The following is a 21,709-nucleotide window of genomic DNA, read 5'->3' on the forward strand; positions in this document are numbered from 1 at the left end:
ATAGGTTCATGATCATGTGGAGTCACAAAATAAATATAAAAATTGAAAGCGAAATCAAAAACAGCAGAAAAAAAATCACACCCTGGAGGTGAGATGCCAAAACTATTCAAGAGGCAAAAAGCTATAAGTCCCGCTCATCTGATTGAAGCTATGTTTCATTGATAGTTTGGAATTTATATTATATTCTCTTATTTTTATTCTATTTGATTTTCAGTTGCTTGGGGACAAGCAACAATTTAAGTTTGGTGTTGTGATGAGCGGATAATTTATACGCTTTTTGACATTGTTTTTAGTATGTTTTTAGTAGGATCTAGTTACTTTTAGGGATGTTTTCCATAGTTTTTATGTTAAATTCACATTTCTGGACTTTACTATGAGTTTGTGTGTTTTTCTGTGATTTTAGGTATTTTCTGGCTGAAATTGAGGGACTTGAGCAAAAATCAGATTCAGAGGTTGAAGAAGGACTGCTGATGCTGTTGGATTCTGACCTCCCTGCACTCAAAGTGGATTTTCTGGAGCTACAGAACTCCAAATGGCACGCTTCGAATTGCGTTAGAAAGTAGACATCCAGGGCTTTCTCGAAATGTATAATAGTCCATACATTGCCCACGTTTAGACGACGAAAACTGGCGTTCAACGCCAGCTCTCTGCCCAATTCTGGAGTTCAGCGCCAGAAAGGGATCAAAAACCAGAGTTGAACGCCAGAAATGGATCAAAACCTGGCGTTCAACTCCACAAATGGCCTCTGCACGTGGAAAGTTAAAGCTCAGCCCAAGCACACACCAAGTGGGCCCCGGAAGTGGATTTATGCATCAATTACTTACTTCTGTAAACCCTAGTAGCTAGTTTACTATAAATAGGACCTTTTACTATTGTATTAGACATCCTGGATCGTATTTTGATCCTGTGATCATGTTTTAGGGGCTGGCCATCTCGGCCATGCCTGGACCTTTCACTTATGTATTTTTAACGGTAGAGTTTCTACACTCCATAGATTAAGGTGTGGAGCTCTGCTGTTCTTCAAAGATTAATGCAAAGTACTACTGTTTTCTATTCAATTCATCTTATTTCGCTTCTAAGATATTCATTCGCTCTTCAACCTGAATGTGATGAACGTGACAATCATCATCATTCCCTATGAACGCGTGCCTGACAACCACTTCCGTTCTACCTTCGACTGAATGAGTATCTCTTAGATCTCTTAACCAGAATCTTCGTGGTATAAGCTAGATTGATGGCGGCATTCAAGAGAATCCGGAAAGTCTAAACCTTGTCTGTGGTATTCCGAGTAGGATTCAATGATTGAATGACTGTGACGAGCTTCAAAATCGCGATTGCCGGGCGTAGTGACAGAACGCAAAAGGATAGTAAATCCTATTCCAGCATGATCGAGAACCGACAGATGAATAGCCGTGCCGTGACAGGGTGCGTTAACCATTTTCACTGAGAGGATAGGATGTAAACCATTGACAAGGGTGATGCCTCCAGACGATTAGCCGTGCCGTGACAGGGCATTTGGATCATTTTCCCGAGAGAAGACCGAAAGTAGCCATTGACAATGGTGATGCATTACATAAAGCCAGCCATGGAAAGGAGTAAGACTGATTGGATGAAGATAGCAGGAAAGCAGAGGTTCAGAGGAACGAAAGCATCTCTATTCGCTTATCTGAAATTCTCACCAATGATTTACATAAGTATTTCTATCCCTATTTTATTAATTACTTTCGAAAACTCCATTATTATTTTATATCCGCCTGACTGAGATTTACAAGGTGACCATAGCTTGCTTCATACCAACAATCTCCGTGGGATTCGACCCTTACTCATGTAAGGTATTACTTGGACGACCCAGTGCACTTGCTGGTTAGTTGTGCGAAGTTGTGAACCATGGTATTGGCATCATGTTTCTGGCACCATTACCAGGGAAAGAAAGAGCGATGAATTTTACATAATCAAAGTGTAATCACAATTTCTGCGCACCAATAGCATTCTTGCATGCATCACATGTTTTGATATAAAATTCTCATGCATTGCATCATTTTTCTTGTTTTTCCCTCTCTTCATTAAAAAATTCAAAAATAAAAAAAATAGCTTTCCCTTTTTCTCTCTCATAAATTGAAAAATTAGATTTGACTTTTTCAAAAAATTTTAAAAATCTAGTTGTTTTTATGAGTCAAATCAAATTTTCAATTTAAAAATCTCATCTTTTTCAAAATCTTTTTCAAAAATCAAATCTTTTTCAAATTTCTTAGTTATTTTCGAAAATTCTAAAAATATTTTTCAAAAAAATTTTTTTCTTAATTTTATATCAAATTTTCAAAAATAACAATAACAATTAATGTTTTGATTCAAAAATTTCAAGTTTGTTACTTGCTTGTTAAGAAAGATTCAAACTTTAAGTTCTAGAATCATATCTTATGATTTCTTGTGAATCAAGTCATTAATTGTGATTTTTAAAAATCAAATCTTTTTCAAAACTAATTTCAGTTATATCTTTTCAAAAAAATCTTCTTATCTTATCTTTTTCAAAAATTTGATTTTTAAAATATCTTTTCTAACTTCTTATCTTTTCAAAATTTGTTTCAACTAACTAACTAACTTTTTGTTTATTTCTTACCTTTTTCAAAACTACCTAACTAACTCTCTCTCTCTCTCTAATTTTCGAAAATATCTCCCTCTTTTTCAAAATTTCTTTTTAATTAAACTAATTATTTTATTTTCTTATTTGAATTTTCGAAAAAAAAAAAACTATTAACCCTTTTCAAAATTAATTTTCGAAAATTACTAACCTTTTTCAAAAACTGTTTTCAAAAATCACTAACTCTTTTTCAAAAATAATTTTCGAAAATTCTCCTTCTCTCTCATCTCCTTCTATTTATTTATTCATCTACTAACACTTCATCTCACCCAAATTCGAACCCCCTCTTCCATCTGTGTTCAAATTTCTTCTTCTTCTTTTTCTCTACTCACACTGGGACCTCTATACTGTGGTAAAAGGACCCCTATTATTATTATTTTTCTGTTCTCTCTTTTTCATATGAGCAGGAGCAAGGATAAGAACATTCTTGTTGAAGCAGATCCAGAACCTGAAAGGACTCTAAAGAGGAAATTAAGAGAAGCTAAATTACAACAATCCAGAGATAACCTTTCAGAAATTTTTGAACAGGAAGAGGAGATGGCAGCCGAAAATAATAATAATGCAAGGAGGATGCTTGGTGACTTTACTGCACCTAATTCCAATTTACATGGAAGAAGCATCTCCATTCCTGCCATTGGAGCAAACAAGTTTGAGTTGAAACCTCAATTAGTTTCTCTGATGCAGCAGAACTGCAAGTTTCATGGACTTCCATCTGAAGATCCTTTTCAGTTCTTAACTGAATTCTTGCAGATCTGTGATACTGTTAAGACTAATGGAGTAGATCCTGAAGTCTACAGGCTCATGCTTTTCCCTTTTGCTGTAAGAGACAGAGCTAGAGTGTGGTTGGACTCTCAACCCAAAGACAGCCTGAACTCTTGCGATAAGCTGGTCACGACTTTCTTAGCCAAGTTCTTTCCTCCTCAAAAGCTGAGCAAGCTTAGAGTAGATGTTCAAACCTTCAAACAAAAAGATGGTGAATCCCTCTATGAAGCTTGGGAAAGATACAAACAGTTAACCAAAAAGTGTCCCTCTGACATGCTTTCAGAATGGACCATCCTGGATATATTCTATGATGGTTTATCTGAGCTATCAAAGATATCATTGGACACCTCTGCAGGCGGATCCATTCACCTAAAGAAAATGCCTGCAGAAGCTCAAGAGCTCATTGACATGGTTGCTAATAACCAGTTCATGTACACTTCTGAAAGGAATCCTGTAAGTAATGGGACGCCTATGAAGAAGGGAGTTCTTGAAGTTGATACTCTGAATGCCATCTTGGCTCAGAACAAAATATTGACTCAGCAAGTTAATATGATTTCCCAGAGTCTGAATGGAATGCAAGCTGCATCCAACAGTACTCAAGAGGCTTCTTATGCAGAAGAAGCTTATGATCCTGAAAACCCTGCAATAGCAGAGGTGAATTACTTAGGTGAACCTTATGGAAACAGCTATAATCCATCATGGAGAAATCATCCAAATTTCTCATGGAAGGATCAAAAGCCTCAACAAGGCTTTAATAATGGTGGAAGAAACAGGTTTAGCAATAGCAAGCCTTTTCCATCATCCACTCAGCAACAGACAGAGAATTCTGAGCAGAATCCATCTAGCTTAGCAAACTTAGTCTCTGATCTATCTAAGGCCACTGTGAGTTTCATGAATGAAACAAGGTCTTCCATTAGAAATTTGGAAGCACAAGTGGGCCAGCTGAGTAAAAGAATCACTGAAATCCCTCCTAGTACTCTCCCAAGCAATACAGAAGAGAATCCAAAAGGAGAGTGCAAGGCCATTGACATAAGCACCATGGCCGAACCCAAAGAAGGAGAGGAGGACGTGAATCCCAAGGAGGAAGACCTCCTGGGACGTCCAGTGACCAATAAGGAGCTTCCCTCTGAGGAACCAAAGGACTCTGAGGCTCATCTAGAGACCATAGAGATTCCATTGAACCTCCTTATGCCCTTCATGAGCTCTGATGAGTATTCCTCTTCTGAAGAGAATGAGGATGTTACTGAAGAGAAAACTACCAAGTTTCTTGGTGCAATCATAAAGCTGAATGCCAAATTATTTGGTATTTAGACTTGGGAAGATGAATCTCCCTTGTTCACCAATGAACTAAGTGATCTGGATCAACTGACATTGCCTCAGAAGAGACAGGATCCTGGAAAGTTCATAATACCTTGTACCATAGGCACCATGATCTTTAGGGCTCTGTGTGACCTTGGTTCAGGGATAAACCTCATGCCACTCTCTGCAATAGAGAAACTGGGAATCTATGGGGTGCAAGCTGCTAAAATCTCATTAGAGATGGCAGATAATTCAAGAAAACAAGCTTATGGAAAAGTAGAGGACGTGTTAGTAAAGGTTGAAGGCCTTTACATCCATGCTGATTTCATAATCTTGGATACTGGAAAGGAAGAGGATGAATCCATCATCCTAGGAAGACCTTTCCTAGCCACAGCAAGAGCTGTGATTGATGTGGACAGAGGAGAATTGATCCTTCAAATAAATGAGGACAACCTTGTGTTTACAACTCAAGGATCTCTCTCTGCATCCATGGAGAGGAAGCAGAAAAAGCTTCTCTCAAAGCAGATTCAACCAAAGCCCCCACAGTCAAACTCTAAGTTTGGTGTTGGGAGGCCACAACCAAACTCTAAGTTTGGTGTTGAACTCCCATATCCAAACTCTAAGTTTGGTGTTGGGGAGTTTCAACAATGCTCTGAACATCTGTGAGGCTCCATGAGAGCCCACTGTCAAGCTATTGACATTAAAGAAGCGCTTGTTGGGAGGCAACCCAATTTTTATTTATCTAATAATATTTTTCTTAGTTATGTGTCTTTATAGGTTCATGATCATGTGGAGTCACAAAGTAAATATAAAAATTGAAAACGGAATCAAAAAACAGCAGAAGAAAAATCACACCCTGGAGGAGCATCTGCCTGGCGTTCACCGCCAGAACAGAGCATGGTTCTGGCGCTGAATGCCCAGAACAAGCATGGTTCTGGCGTTCAATGCCAGAAATGGCTAGTAAATGGGCGTTGAACGCCCAAAATGGGCACCAACCTGGCGCTGAACACCCAGAGTTGTGTGCAAGGGCATTTTGCATGCCTAAATTGGTGCAGGGATGTAAATGCCTTGACACCTCAAGATCTGTGGACCCCACAGGATCATCTCAGGATCTGTGGACCCCACAGGATCCCCACCTACCTCCACTCACATCTTCTCACCCCTCTTTCACAAAATCCCATAAACACTCTTCCCCAAAAACCCTTCACCAATCACCTCAATCTCTCTTCCCCATCACCTCTTCACCACTCACATCCATCCACTCTTCCCCATAAACCTACCTCATAAACTCCATCTACCTTCAAAATTCAAAACCAATTTCCCACCCAAACCCACCCTAAATGGCCGAACCTTAACCCCCCTCCCTCCCCTATATATAGCCCTCCATTCTTCCTCATTTTCACACAACACAACCCTTTCCTCTCTACTTGGCCGAAACACACTTCACCCCTCTTCTCCATCTTTTCTTCTTCTTCTTCCTCTATTCTTTCTTTTATTGCTCGAGGGTGAGCAATATTCTAAGTTTGGTGTGGTAAAAGCATAAGCTTTTTGTTTTTCCATTACCATTGATGGCACCTAAGACCGGAGAATCCTCTAGAAAGGGAAAAGAGAAGACAAAAGCTTCCACCTTCGAGTCATGGGAGATGGAAAGGTTCATCTCCGAAGCCCATCATGACCACTTCTATGATGTTGTGGCCAAGAAGAAGGTGATCCCCGAGGTCCCTTTCAAACTCAATAGAAATGAGTATCCGGAGATCCGACATGAAATTCAAAGAAGAGGTTGGGAAGTTCTAACAAATCCCATCCAACAAGTCGGCATCCTAATGGTTCAAGAGTTTTATGCCAATGCATGGATCACCAAGGACCATGATCAAAGTAAGAACCTGGATCCAAAGAACTATGTTACAATGGTTCGGGGGAAATACTTAGATTTTAGTCCAGAAAATGTGAGGTTGGCGTTTAACTTGCCTATGATGCAAGGAGATGAACGCCCCTACACTAGAAGGGTCAACTTTAATCAAAGGTTGGACCAAGTCCTCATGGACATATGTGTAGAAGGAGCTCAATGGAAGATTGACTCCAAAGGCAAGCTGGTTCAACTAAGAAGATTGGACCTCAAGCCTGTGGCTAGAGGATGGTTGGAGTTCATTCAATGCTCAATCATTCCCACTAGCAACCGATCTGAAGTTACTGTGGATCGGGCCATCATGATTCATAGCATCATGATTGGAGAGGAAATAGAAGTTCATGAAGTCATCTCTAATGAACTCTACAAAATAGTCAAAAAGTCATCCCCCATGGCAAGGCTAGATTTTCCTCATCTTATCTGCCATCTATGTTACTCAGTTGGAGCTTTCATAGAAGGAGACATTCCTATTAAGGAAGAAAAGCCCATCACTAAGAAAAAGATGGAGCAAGCAAGAGAGCCCATTCATGGAGCTCAAGAGGCGCAAGAATCTCATCACCATGAGATCCCGGAGATGCCTCAAATGCAATTTCTTCCACAAAACTATTGGGAGAAAATCAACACCTCCCTAGGAGAATTAAGTGCCATCATGGGACAATTAAGGGTGGAACATCAAGAGCACTCCATCATGCTTCATGAAATAAGAGAAGATCAAAAGGCAATGAGGGAGGAGCAACAAAGACAAGGAAGAGACATAGAAGAGCTCAAGGACATCATTGGTTCCTCAAGAAGGAAACGCCACCATCACTAAGGTGGATTCATTCCTTGTTCTTATTTCTTCTATTTTTCGTTTTCTATGTTATGTGCTTATCTATGTTTGTGTCTTCATTAAATGATCATTAGTAGTTAGTACTTATGTCTTAAAGTTATGAATGTCCTATGAATCCATCACCTCTCTTAAATGAAAAATGTTTTAATTCAAAAGAACAAGAAGTACATGAGTTTCGAATTTATCCTTGAACTTAGCTTAATTATATTGATGTGGTGACAATGCTTCTTGTTTTCTGAATGTATGCTTGAACAGTGCATATGTCTTTTGAAGTTGTTGTTTAAGAATGTTAAATATGTTGGCTCTTGAAAGAATAATGACTAGGAGACATGTTATTTGATAATCTAAAAAATCATAAAAATGATTCTTGAAGCAAGAAAAAGCAGCAAAGAACAAAGCTTGCAGAAAAAAAAGGCGAAAAAAAAATAAAAATAAAAAGCAAGCAGAAAAAGCCAAAAGCTCTTAAAACCAAGAGGCAAGAGCAAAAAGCCAATAACCCTTAAAACCAAAAGGCAAGGGCAAATAAAAATGATCCCAAGGCTTTGAGCATCAGTGGATAGGAGGGCCTAAAGGAATAAAATCCTGGTCTAAGCGGCTAAACCAAGCTGTCCCTAACCATGTGCTTGTGGCGTGTAGGTGTCAAGTGAAAACTTGAGACTGAGCGGTTAAAGTCAAGGTCCAAAGCAAAAAAAAGAGTGTGCTTAAGAACCCTGGACACCTCTAATTGGGGACTTTAGCAAAGCTGAGTCACAATCTGAAAAGGTTCACCCAATTATGTGTATGTGGCATTTATGTATCCGGTGGTAATACTGGAAAACAAAGTGCTTCGGGCCACGGCCAAGACTCATAAAGAAGCTGTGTTCAAGAACCATCATACTGAACTAGGAGAGTCAATAACACTATCTGAACTCTGAGTTCCTATAGAAGCCAATCATTCTGAACCTCAATGGATAAAGTGAGATGCCAAAACTATTCAAGAGGCAAAAAGCTATAAGTCCCGCTCATATGATTGAACCTATGCTTCATTGATAGTTTGGAATTTATAGTATATTCTCTTCTTTTATCCTATTTGATTTTCAGTTGCCTGGGGACAAGCAACAATTTAAGTTTGGTGTTGTGATGAGCGGATAATTTATACGCTTTTTGACATTGTTTTTAGTATGTTTTTAGTAGGATCTAGTTACTTTTAGGGATGTTTTCATTAGTTTTTATGTTAAATTCACATTTTTGGACTTTACTATGAGTTTGTGTGTTTTTCTGTGATTTCAGGTATTTTCTGGCTGAAATTGAGGGACTTGAGCAAAAATCAGATTCAGAGGTTGAAGAAGGACTGCTGATGCTGTTGGATTCTGACCTCCCTGCACTCAAAGTGGATTTTCTGGAGCTACAGAACTCAAAATGGCGCGCTTCCAATTGCGTTTGAACGTAGACATCCAGGGCTTTCCAGCAATATATAATAGTCTATACTTTGGCCAAGTTTAGACGACGCAAACTGGCATTCAACGCCAGCTTTCTGCCCAATTCTGGCATCCAGCGCCAGAAAAGGATCCAAAACCAGAGTTGAACGCCCAAACTGGCACAAAAGCTGGCGTTCAACTCCAAGAAGGATCTCTACACGTGCAACACTCAAAGCTCAGCCCAAGCACACACCAAGTGGGCCCCGAAAGTGGATTTATGCATCAATTACTTACTTCTGTAAACCCTAGTAGCTAGTTTATTATAAATAGGACATTTCACTATTGTATCGGACATCCTGGATTGTATTTTGATCCTGTGATCTCGTTTTGGGGGCTGGCCATTCGGCCATACCTGGACCTTTCACTTATGTATTTTTAACGGTAGAGTTTCTACACTCCATAGATTAAGGTGTGGAGCTCTGCTGTTCCTCAAAGATTAATGCAAAGTACTACTGTTTTCTATTCAACTCATCTTATTTCGCTTCTAAGATATTCATTCGCACTTCAACCTGAATGTGATGAACGTGACAATCATCATCATTCCCTATGAACGCGTGCCTGACAACCACTTCCGTTCTACCTTCGACGGAATGAGTATCTCTTAGATCTCTTAATCGGAATCTTCGTGGTGTAAGCTAGAATGATGGCGGCATTCAAGAGAATCCGGAAGGTCTAAACCTTGTCTGTGGTATTCCGAGTAGGATTCAATGATTGAATGACTGTGACAAGCTCCAAACTCACGATTGCTGGGCGTTAGTGACAGACGCAAAAGGATAGTAAATCCTATTCCAGCATGATCGAGAACCGACAGATGAATAGCCGTGCCGTGACAGGGTGCGGTTACCATTTTCACTGAGAGGATAAGATGAAACCATTGACAAGGGTGATGCCTCCAGACGATTAGCCGTGCCGTGACAGGGCATTTGGATCATTTTTCTGAGAGAAGACCGAAAGTAGCCATTGACAATGGTGATGTATCACATAAAGCCAGCCATGGAAAGGAGTAAGACTGATTGGAGTAAGACTGATTGCATTCCAAGAAATCTCATTTCTTCTTTCACTTCATGAGTTTGCTTTGCTCTGAGTGCTTTATGTTTCATTGGCTATATGCTTATATTATATTATCACTGTTTTTCAGGATGTCGGATAAAAGAAAAAGCCATAGCCACCACTTCCAAAAAGAGGAAGCGCTCCAAGACCTCTACCCCCTCACTGTATGCTAACTATGCAAAGAACCCGCTGAATGATGAAGATATAGAAAATTAGTCACTTCCATCCACTGATTCAACCAAATTCCCCAACCTCTACTACGAGCTACGCTTCTCCCATTATACAAAGAAAAACCTGAACATTGAGAGGAAGCTGAATCTTCCCAATGACGTGAGGCGTGCCATAAACGCCCGTATTTCAAAGTTGGGATTGGATTTCATTAATAGGGACCTAGGAAGGATTAACGTTTCGTGGGTTAAAGAGTTTTACTGTAACTTCTTCCGAGTGAACTTGGAATCAGTGCACGTAAGGGGTAGAGAAATTATGATCACTGAAGAGGCTATAGCGGATGCACTGCTTTGCAGAGTTGGTACTCCTGAGACTTGTGCCTATCAGCAGGCAGATGTGGCTATCCTTTTCATGACCTTTGACTATAAGGCGCTTAAGCGCGTGATTGCTACACCAGATGCTCCCTGGGTGATGGATGCGAACAACAAGAAGCCCAAAGGGATGCTATCTGCATATCTATCTAAAGAGGCTAGGACCTGGCAGCAGATCTTCACCCACTACGTCCTACCTAGCACTCACTTCTCAGAGATCCTGATGGATATGCTGACTCTGATTGGGTTTGTCATGGTAGGAAAAGAGGTGTATTTCCCACGGCTGATTAGGCATAGCATGTGGAGAGCTCATATCCACGGCTTGCTACCGTTTCCTACGCTGGTTACCAGCTTGGCTGAGCTGGCTGATGTCCCGTGGGAGGACGATGACGCGACACCACCACCCCTAGATGATGATGAAAAGGAAGTTACTATTCCACGGGGTGGATGGGTGCACGAGAAGCCCTCGACCAGACGTCGCTCTCGGGCTAGAGCGGCAGTTGAGGCAGTCGGACCTTCTTCCTCCATAGCAGCAGCATCCTTACCACCACCACCACCAGCACCTTAGCCGACTTATCTGTTGGTGCGGCACATGTCTCATTTCATGGTGCGCTTCGAGCGTCGTGTCATGCGACGTCTTGATTGCCTAGACCAGGTGTTTGCGTCACAGGGCATTAAGCTTTCTCCACTCCCAGACTCTCCTGTCTCTGACGAGCAGGACCAGGAGGAGGAGCATACTGAGGAGCCGGTACATCAGGAGGCACCACCAGAGACACACACCACCGCTGAGGTCCAGCATGACATTCTTGAGCCACAGCTAGTGCCACCTCCAGTTCCACAGCCTGAGCCTGAGCATGAGCCACAGCCTGGTGCGATTGTTGACCCCCATCCCTGGACGATGCTTAATTCTAAAGTGTGAGGAGGTCACCGCTCATGACCGGTGTTTGCATTCATGTGGTGAATTTTCAGATTTTTATTTCTACTCGCTACTACTTTATTTTGTTTTATTCCACACTTTATGTTTTAGATCATTTTAGGATTACTGTACATATTTGTGCCATTGTAGATACTCTTATTTTGGTTGTTGCACACTCTTAGTATATATATATTTTGCATCTTGGTTGTGTTTTGCATCCTAGTTGTTGATTGTGATTAGAAAATTAATGGATTACTAAAAATCTAGTTAACCCTTTCTATGAGAAATGTGTTTTGATTGAAAAAGGGGTAAACTAGGAGAATTTTTTTTTTAAATCACAATATTGCATTAGAATAAGCTTAATCAATATGATGAAAATTTTCAAGAAACTCATTTTTAGAACACTACCCCAATTGGTTGAAATTTTTTTTTAGAACTTGCTTGAGTTATACACGTTGTGGATCATGTTTTGAGCAAAGAACACAAGCATGTGAGATTTGAGCCTAATTGTGTGGTTAAATCATATATAACCACTTATTTTTCATTCTTGTGTGCATTATTCTCCTCCTATGATTGTAATCTTTGATTTGTTTAAGTCTATATGTCCATTATTTTGTGTATACATGCATTTGTATGATTGAGGCCATTGTTCAAATAGCTCACTTACCCAAATAGCCTACCTTTTATCTTCCATTGTTAGCCGATTTTGAGCCTACGCTTAACCCACTTGTTCTTAATTGTAGCACATTACAAGCCTAAGTGAAAAATAATAAATATCCCTTAATTTGGATCTTTGATTAGCTTAGGCTAGTGAGAGTGTACATCATTTAATTTTGGGAGAGTTGGGAATATTGGGTAGAGATAAAAGTGTGATTTTGTATTTGTGTTGAAAATCTTGAGAATTGGAAACATACTCATGTATTAATCATGTGTAAACCATATGCATTGATGTTCTTGTATATATTTTAGTCAAAAAAAAAATTTTACAATAAAAAGGGAACAAAAGAATGCCCTAAAACAAGGTTCAATAAAAGTCAATGCATATGAGTGGTGATCAAAAAGAGAATACATGAGTGTGTGAAAAGTGAAGAATGGATGGCTAGGTTTGTTTAGAATTGTTTAGGTTGTCATAGGTTAGGCGGGAAGTTTAAGTTAATCAAAGATTCAAATTTCAAGCTCACTTGACCATATGCATCCTACCTTGACCCTAGCCCCATTACAACCTACGGGAAAGCCCTCATGATATTTGTGTGCTGCATAAAGTAATTGTTGATTGTTAGATGAAAAACAAATCTTAGAAAGCATGATTAGAGGAGAATTGAGTGAATCAACCCCATATACTTGAGTGCTTAGAGCGGATACACATTCGGCGAGGGTTCGATCGCTCAATTACATGTTTCCACTCGTGATCATCTTTTCTTGCAAGTTTATGAACATTTTCAATAATTCAATCCAATTGTGGTTTGCTTGATTACTAATACTTTAGCCCTTGTGCTTATATGCGTATTCTTGGAGGTTGATTTATTTTGATTAAGCCATTGCATCATGTAGATAGATTGCATTTAGTAGTTGCACTGAATAAATGTTAATACCCTTTTGCTTCTTCTTGATTTTAGCATGATGACATGCTTAGTTTAAGTGTGGGGAGATTTGATAAACCCCGATTTCGTGATTTATCTTGTGCTTATTTTGGGAGATTTTGTCACTTTTTCTCACATTTATTCAATGAAATAGCATGATTTTGTAATTCCCCCCTTGAATTTTGCTTAAGTGTAAAAACATGCTTTTTAGGCCCTAAATTAGTGATTTTTATTTCACTTTAATTCCATTCGATGCCTTGATGTGTTTGGTGAGTGATTTCAGGTCCATAAGGCAAGTATTGGATGGAAGAAATGAGGAGAAAAGCATACACAAAGGGGGAATGCATGGAGAAACAAGGATTGGGATTTCACCAAAGGACGCGCACGCGCACCAGGCGCTCACGCGCAGAAGTGATTTCACCAAAGGACGCGCACGCGTACATATCGCGTCCGCGCGGATTGAGAATTTGACATCGACGCGCACGCGCACATGGCGCGCACGCGCCGATATCCTCACGTGGCCCACTTGAAGGCAAAACGCTGGAGGCGATTTCTGAGCTGCCCAGGCCCAAATCTAACTTGTTTCTGAGTGTATTTCATGCAGAATTGAAGTCCAAGCAAAGGGGGAGCAATTAGTTTTAGCCAACATGAGCCTTTAGTTAGTTTTCTAGAGAGAGAAGCTCCCTCTTCTCTCTAGAATTAGGTTAGGATTAGGTTAGATTATTTCAATTTCATGTTTGAATGCTAGGTTTCATCTTGTTCTTTGATAATTTCTCAATTCTACATCTTGACCCTCTTAGTTTTATTTTGCCGATTCCTCATTTTTCTCTCTTTTGTGATGATGACTCATGTTGGATTTGTTTACATTTAATGCAATTTGATGTTGATATTTCCCTACTTGATGAATTGAGTTGTGATTTCACTTTTCTTGCAATCAATAGTGATAGACTTTGATATTCTTGCATTTTATGATGTTGATTCTTATTGCACTCCAAGTGTTCGATGAAATGTTCTCTTTATTTCTTGAGTAGTTTTATCAACTCTTGGCCTAAGCCAAGGGACTTGAGTGATCTTGAGTTTTTGGACGTAATGGATTTGGTAATTTAAAAACCATGTGTGATCAATTTAAAGCTCATTGACGCTAACCCACTACTAAGCTAATTAGTAGATAGGTTAGGACTTATGGGTGGATGTGATTAGGCCTATTTGACATACTTCCGGTCTAGGAGTAAATGTTACGTACTTAAGGCTTCGAGAAGTAGACTTAATGGGTTGGCCTTCATAATTATCAATAGTCAGTTTGTTAACTGGGATGGTGACCTCAAGTACCCAAGTCTTAGCCAAGAGTTCCTTATTTTGCTTTCTTTACTTACTCGCTCAATTTACTTTCTTGCCATCTCATAAACAAAACCCCTCTCTTTTTACCCCATCATAGCCAATACACATGCACTCCATTGCATCCTAGGGAGACGACCCGGAATCCAAATACTTCGGTTAATTTTTATTTGGGGTTTGTTATTCATGACAACTCACTCAAATTTATTTTTGCATGAACGGACTCTTGTTTGGTTTAGAAACTATACTTTACAACGAGAACTCATTCATTTGTGAATTCTAAACCATCAAAAGTTCGTTCGTCAACAAGCTGCAAGAATCTCACTAGAGATGGCACACAATTCAAGGAAACAGGCTTATAGACTTGTAGAGGATGTCCTGGTAAAGGTTGAAGGCCACTATATCCCTGCTGAATTCATAATGCTAGACACTTGGAAGAGTATGGATGAATCCATCATCCTTTGCAGACCCTTCCTAGCCATAGCAAAAGCTGTGATTGATATTGACAGAGGAGAATTGGTCCTTCAAGTGAATGAGGACTCCCTTGTGTTTAAAGCTCAAGGATCTCCCTCTGTAACCATGGAGAGGAAGCATGAAAAGCTTCTCTCAATGCAGATTCAAATAGAGCCCCCACATTCAAACTCTAAGTTTAGTGTTGGGAGATCATCATCATGCTCTGAGTATCTGTGAGGCTCCATGAGAGCCCACCGTCAAGCTATTGACATTAAAGAAGCGCTTGTTGGGAGGCAACCCAATTTTATTTAATCATATCTATTTATTGTCCAATGTTATTTTATGTTTTCTGTAGGTTGATGATCAAGTGAAGCCACAAAAATAACTGAAAAAGCAAAAACATAATAAAAAACAGTATTAAAAATAGCACACCCTGGAGGAGAAGCTTACTGGGCGTTAAACTCCCAGTAAGGGTAGCAGAATGGGCGTTAAACTCCCAGTCTGGCACCATTCTGGGCGTTTAATGCCAGAAATGGGCACCAGACTGGCGTTTAACGCCAGAAATGGGCATAGAGCTGGCGTTTAAATGCCAGAAAGAGGAGAAAAACTGGCGTTAAACGCCAGAAATGGGCAGCAACCTGGCGTTTAACGCCAGGATTGGCAATCAAGGGGGAGTTTACACACCAATATGGTGCAGGGATGAGAAATCCTTGACACCTTAGGATCTGTGGACCCCACAGGATCTCCACCTACCTCCTCTCTCTCTCTTCTTCACACCTTCCCATAACACCCTTCCCCAAATACCCTTCACCAATCACCTCAATACCTCTTCCCCGAAAATCCCTCACCTATCAAATCCTACCCTCTTCTCCATAATCTCTTCACCAATCCGCATCCATCCACCATAGATCCCCACCTACCTCACCATTCAAATTCAAACCACTTTCCCTTCCAAACCCACCCATACATGGCCGAACCCTACCCCTCTCTCCACTCCTATATAAACCCATCTTCACTCATTCATTTTCACACATCATACACACTACTTCTCCCCCTTGGCCGAACCACAAAACCCCCTCCATCTCTTCTATTTTCTTCTTCTACTCTTTTCTTTCTTCTTTTGCTCGAGGACGAGCAAACCTTCTAAGTTTGGTGTGGTAAAAGCTAAAGCTTTTTGTTTTTCCATAACCATTTATGGCACCTAAGGCTAGAGAAACCTCTAGAAAGAGGAAAGGGAAGGCAAAAGCTTCCACCTCCGAGTCATGGGAGATGGAGAGATTCAACTCAAGGGTGCATCAAGACCACTTTTATGAAGTTGTGGCCAAGAAGAAGGTGATCCCCGAGGTCCCTTTCAAGCTCAAAAAGGGTGAATATCCAGAGATCCGATATGAGATTCGAAGAAGAGGTTGGGAAGTTCTCACCAACCCCATTCAACAAGTCAGAATCTTAATGGTTCAAGAGTTTTATGCCAATGCATGGATCACCAAGAACCATGATCAAAGTGTGAACCCGGACCCAAAGAATTGGCTTACCATGGTCCGGGGGAAATGCTTAGATTTTAGGCCGGAAAATGTAAGGTTGGCATTCGACTTGCCCATGATGCAAGGAGATGCACACCCTTACACTAAAAGGGTCAACTTTGATCAAAGGTTGGACCAAGTCCTCATAGACATTTGTGAAGAGGGTGCTCAATGGAAGAGAGATTCAAGAGGGAAGTCGGTCTGAAGTTACTATAGACCGGGCTATCATGATCCATAGCATCATGATTGGAGAGAAAGTAGAAGTTCATGAGGTTATATCCCTAGAACTCTACAAGGTGGCGGACAAGTCCTCTACTTTGCCAAGGTTAGCCTTCCCTCATCATGAAATCCCTTAAAGGATGCATTTTCCTCCACAAAACTATTGGGAACAAATCAACACATCCCTAGGAGAATTAAGTTCTAACATGGGACAACTAAGGGTGGAGCACCAAGAGCATTCCATCCTCCTCCATGAAATTAGAGAAGACCAAAGAGTCATGAAGGAGGAGCAACAAAGGCAAGGAAGAGACATTAAGGAGCTCAAGGACTCCATAAGATCTTCAACAGGAAGAACAAGCCGCCATCACTAAGGTGGCCCCGTTCCTTAATTTCCTTGTTCTTATTTTTTTTGTTTTTCGAAAATTATGCTTTATGTTTTATTTATGTTTGTGTCTTATTACATGATCACTAGTGTCTTAGTGTCTATGCCTTAAAGCTATGAATGTCCTATGAATCCATCACCTTTCTTAAATAAAAGGTGTTTTTAATTGAAAAAAGAAAAAGAAGTACATGAATTTCGAATTTTAAAACAGATTAATTATTTTGATGTGGTGGCAATACTTTTTGTTTTTCTGAATGAATGCTTGAACAGTGCATATTTTTTAATTTGTTGTTCATGAATGTTAAAATTGTTGGCTCTTGAAAGAATAATGGAAAAGGAGAAATGTTATTGATAATCTGAAAAATCATAAAAAATGATTCTTGAAGCAAGAAAAAGCAGTGAACAAAAAGCTTGCAGAAAAAAAATATATGCGAAAAAAAGAGGCGAAAAATAAAGAAAAAAAAGAGAAGAAAAAAGAGAAAGAAAAAGCAAGCAGAAAAAGCCAATAGCCCTTTAAACCAAAAGGCAAGGGTAAAATAAAAAGGATCCAAGGCTTTGAGCATCAGGGGATAGGAGGGCCCACAGGAATAAAATCCTGGCCTAAGCGGCTAAACCAAGCTGTCCCTAACCATGTGCTTATGGCGAGAAGGTGTCAAGTGAAAAGCTTGAGACTGAGCGGTTAAAGTCGTGGTCCAAAACAAAAAGAGTGTGCTTAAGAGCTCTGGACAACTCTAATTGGGGACTCTAGCAAAGCTGAGTCACAATCTGAAAAGGTTCACCCAGTTATGTGTTTGTGGCATTTATGTATCCGGTGGTAATACTGGAAAACAAAATGCTTAGGGTCACGGCCAAGACTCATAAAGTAACTGTGTTCAAGAATCAACATACTAAACTAGGAGAATCAATAACACTATCTAAATTCTGAGTTCCTATAGATGCCAATCATTCTAAACTTCAAAGGATAAAGTGAGATGCCAAAACTATTCAGAAGCAAAAAGCTAATAGCCCCGCTCATCTAATTAAGACTGATCTTCATAGATGTTTTTGGAATTCATTGTATATTCTCTTCTTTTTATCCTATTTGATTTTCAGTTGCTTGGGGACAAGCAACAATTTAAGTTTGGTGTTGTGATGAGCGGATAATTTATACGCTTTTTGGCATTATTTTTAGGTAGTTTTTAGTATGTTTTAGTTAGTTTTTATTATATTTTTATTAGTTTTTAAATAAAAATTACATTTCTGGACTTTACTATGAGTTTTTGTGTTTTTCTATGATTTCAGGTATTTTCTGGCTGAAATTGAGGGACTTGAGCAAAAATCTGATTCAGAGGCTAAAAAAGGACTGCAGATGCTGTTGGATTCTGACCTCCCTGCACTCGAAGTGGATTTTCTGGAGTTACAGAAGCCCAATTGGTGCGCTCTTAGTTGCGTTAGAAAGTAGACATCCTGGGCTTTCCAGAAATATATAATAGGCCATAGTTTGCCCAATATTTGATGTCCCAAATCGGCGTTCCAATTCAGCATAAAATTCCTGGCGTCAAAACGCCAGAACTGGCATAAAAGCTGGAGTTAAAGGCCCAAACTGGCATAAAAGCTGGCGTTTAACTCTAAGAAAAGTCTCTACATGTGAAAGCTTCAATGCTCAGCCCAAGCACACACCAAGTGGGCCCAGAAGTGGATTTCTGCATCATTTACTCATTTCTATAAACCCTAGGCTACTAGTTCTCTATAAATAGGATCTTTTTGCTATTGTATTTTCATCTTGGTTATTCTGGTTCCCCCTCTGGGGCCGAAGCCAATGACCACCATTATCACTTATGTATTTTTCACGGTGGAGTTTCTACACCATAGATTAAGGTGTGGAGCTCTGCTGTTCCTCATGAATTAATACAAAGTACTATTGTTTTTCTATTCGATTCAAGCTTATTCTTATTCCAAGATACTCACTCGCACTTCAACCTGATGAATGTGATGATCCGTGACACTCATCATCATTCTCACCTATGAACGCGTGCCTGACAACCACTTCCGTTCTATCTGCAATAGCTTGAGTGTGTATCTCTTAGCCTCCATTCCGAAAGATCGGAGTCTTCGTGGTATAAGCTAGAATTATTGGCGGTCATTCTTGAGATCCGAAAAGTCTAAACCTTGTCTGTGGTATTCCGAGTAGGATCTGGGAAGGGATGACTGAGACGAGCTTCAAACTCGCGAGTGTTGGGCGGAGTGATAGACGCAAAAGGATCAATGGATCCTATTCCAACATGATCAAGAACCGACAGATGATTAGCCGTGCGGTGACAGCGCATTTGGACGATTTTCATGGAGAGGATGGGAGGTAGCCATTGACAACGGTGAAACCCAAGATACAGCTTACCATGGAAGGGAGTATGAATGATTAGATGAAGACAATAGGAAAGCAGAAGTTCAGGAGGAACAAAGCATCTTCATACGCTTATCTGAAATTCTCACCAATGAATTACATAAGTATCTCTATCTTATTTTATATTTTATTCATCTTTTAATTATCAATTCTCCATAACCATTTGAATCTGCCTGACTGAGATTTACAAGATGACCATAGCTTGCTTCAAGCCGACAATCTCCGTGGGATCGACCCTTACTCACGTAAGGTTTATTACTTGGACGACCCAGTGCACTTGCTGGTTAGTTGTGCGGAGTTGTGACAAAGAGTTGAGATTACAATTGTGCGTACCAAGTTGTTGGCACCATTGATGATCACAATTTCATGCACCAACCATCTCATTGTACTTTTCTTAGTTACTCTCCCAATTCATCTCTTCCATGTTTACTTTTCTAACCACCCTAACAATTTTTTATCGACCCTCAGATCTATTAGAATTTGATGCAGACCGATTGATTCCCTACTCATCAACTTTTCCATGTTCAGTTCACACCTAATATCCATCCTTAAAGTCGTTACTGTAAAGGTGAAGGGTTATATCCGAAAGTGTAAGAACCAAAAAAATAATTAGCCAATAAATTAAAATAAAACCAAAGTATGAATTTTATTGTCTGGAATAGGTTGAAAAATTTATAAATATTAATTTAAAAATTTAAAGGTAAGATTTGGATTTAGCAAATTTTTTTGAGTGAAAAAATGTAATTTTCTGCAGAAAATGCGTAAAAATGCATATCGATAATTTAGCCGGTACTCAGTCCGGTACTGCATATGAGAAATAAAAACTACAAAAATAATTAGAGAAATATTTAGAATAGAAAATCGGACACTTATTTTAAAGATTTTAGCCCAAATTTGGTCCAAAAGACTAAGTAAACAGACCTGGACCACAATTGGGCCCAAGGCCCATTCACTAACACCCTCATCCATGAGCCACTAAGCACATTAGCCTCACTAACAACACAAAATACTTCATCACAAAACCAAAGTGAAGAAAGGAAGAAGAACCCTAACATTACTATTCATCATCTTCTTCCTTGGATCATAACCTGTGATTCGGAGTTTCGATTGGCGTGCTATTTGTGGCCACACGATCTTCTTGTCGAGCTCTTCAATTCTATCTAAACAAAGAAAATTTGGTCAATACTTATTAGCAGCATCAAGCGAACCTCAATTAACACATAAATAAACTGAAATAAATTAAGAAATGAACCAAAATTATTTAATGATGGCAGCAGAGAAAATCAGAACTAATAAAAATGTTCGTAAAATGTTGATATTATTGGTGATGATAATAACAAAAAAGAAAAATAAGAAGATGCAACATTAAAGAAGGAAGAGGAGGAGGAGGGAAGAAGAAGAACCTACGTGCATGAATTTGGAAGAAGGAGGAGGAGGAAGAGGAGGAGGAGGGGGAGGAGGAGGAGGAGGAGGAGGAGGAGGAGGAGGAGGAGGAGGAGGAGAAGGAAAAGAAAACGGGGAAGGAGAGGGAGAAGGAAAAAGAAGCGCGTGATTTGAAAAGTTGTTATAACAACTTGGTTAGACTTGATTAAATATTTTGTTTAGATATAAAATTTTATTCTTAATTAACCATCATTTTTCATGTTAGTTTAAATGGTTAGTGAAATAATTATTTATTAACTTGAATTTTTTATTATGTAAATTTTAAAATTGAGAGATAATAAATTTCTTCTTATCTGATATTTTGATACAATAATTAGTATATAACTTTATTATTTAAGACAAAAATAAAAAACCAAAATACTCATCAAATTCATCTATCTCAAAAAGGTGGGTTAAGATTTTTTTTTAAAACAAAAAAAGGAATGGAATTAGGAGAGAGATGTAACACTCTATCACCCTAATTCTTATCTCTAGCAGTAAAACAAAAGACGATAACGCGTCGCAACAGTTCTAAAGTTCTATACAATAGTATATAATCAAGAAATATTAAGACTAGAAGCCCGATGAAGGAAAAGAAGACCAAAGATGTATAAAACAAAAATACAAAGCATGAAGCATTCACACACGATAACTAAAGCACGTGGGCACGAAAGAACAAAACATAATATATAAAACCTTATAAACAGCTCCAGGATACAAAAGGTAGTAAATAAAGTAAATAAGTTATATATACAATATCCAAAAGGAAATTAGCCGCAGCCCGCAGAGTTTAGGCCGACTAGTTAAACAAGATACAACAGAGTTTTTGATGAAAATAGACACATCCTATCTCTCAAAGTTTAAGCCTTTAAGGCATCAAAGTACAGTAATCAAAAGGTGAGAGGTACTATAACAAGATAAACAAAGGATAAAACTCGAGCCATCCTCTGCTCTGTCACCATCCGTAAACTCACCGAAGTGAGTTGCGACCTACATCTTAATAACAACAACAACATATGGTT

At 39.3% G+C, this 21,709-nt stretch overlaps 1 non-coding gene across 1 annotated transcript; it reads right to left on the bottom strand.

Moving 5' to 3' along the window:
- Positions 1–3,571: 3,571 nt before the first annotated feature.
- On the bottom strand, positions 3,572–3,679 carry LOC112761049 (small nucleolar RNA R71). Its single transcript, XR_003181458.1, has one exon. It is a non-coding gene; the product is annotated as a small nucleolar RNA R71 (small nucleolar RNA).
- Positions 3,680–21,709: the final 18,030 nt, after the last annotated feature.

The sequence above is a fragment of the Arachis hypogaea genome, chromosome 16 (assembly GCF_003086295.3).
Source record: "Arachis hypogaea cultivar Tifrunner chromosome 16, arahy.Tifrunner.gnm2.J5K5, whole genome shotgun sequence".
NCBI classification, from domain to species: Eukaryota; Viridiplantae; Streptophyta; class Magnoliopsida; order Fabales; family Fabaceae; genus Arachis; species Arachis hypogaea.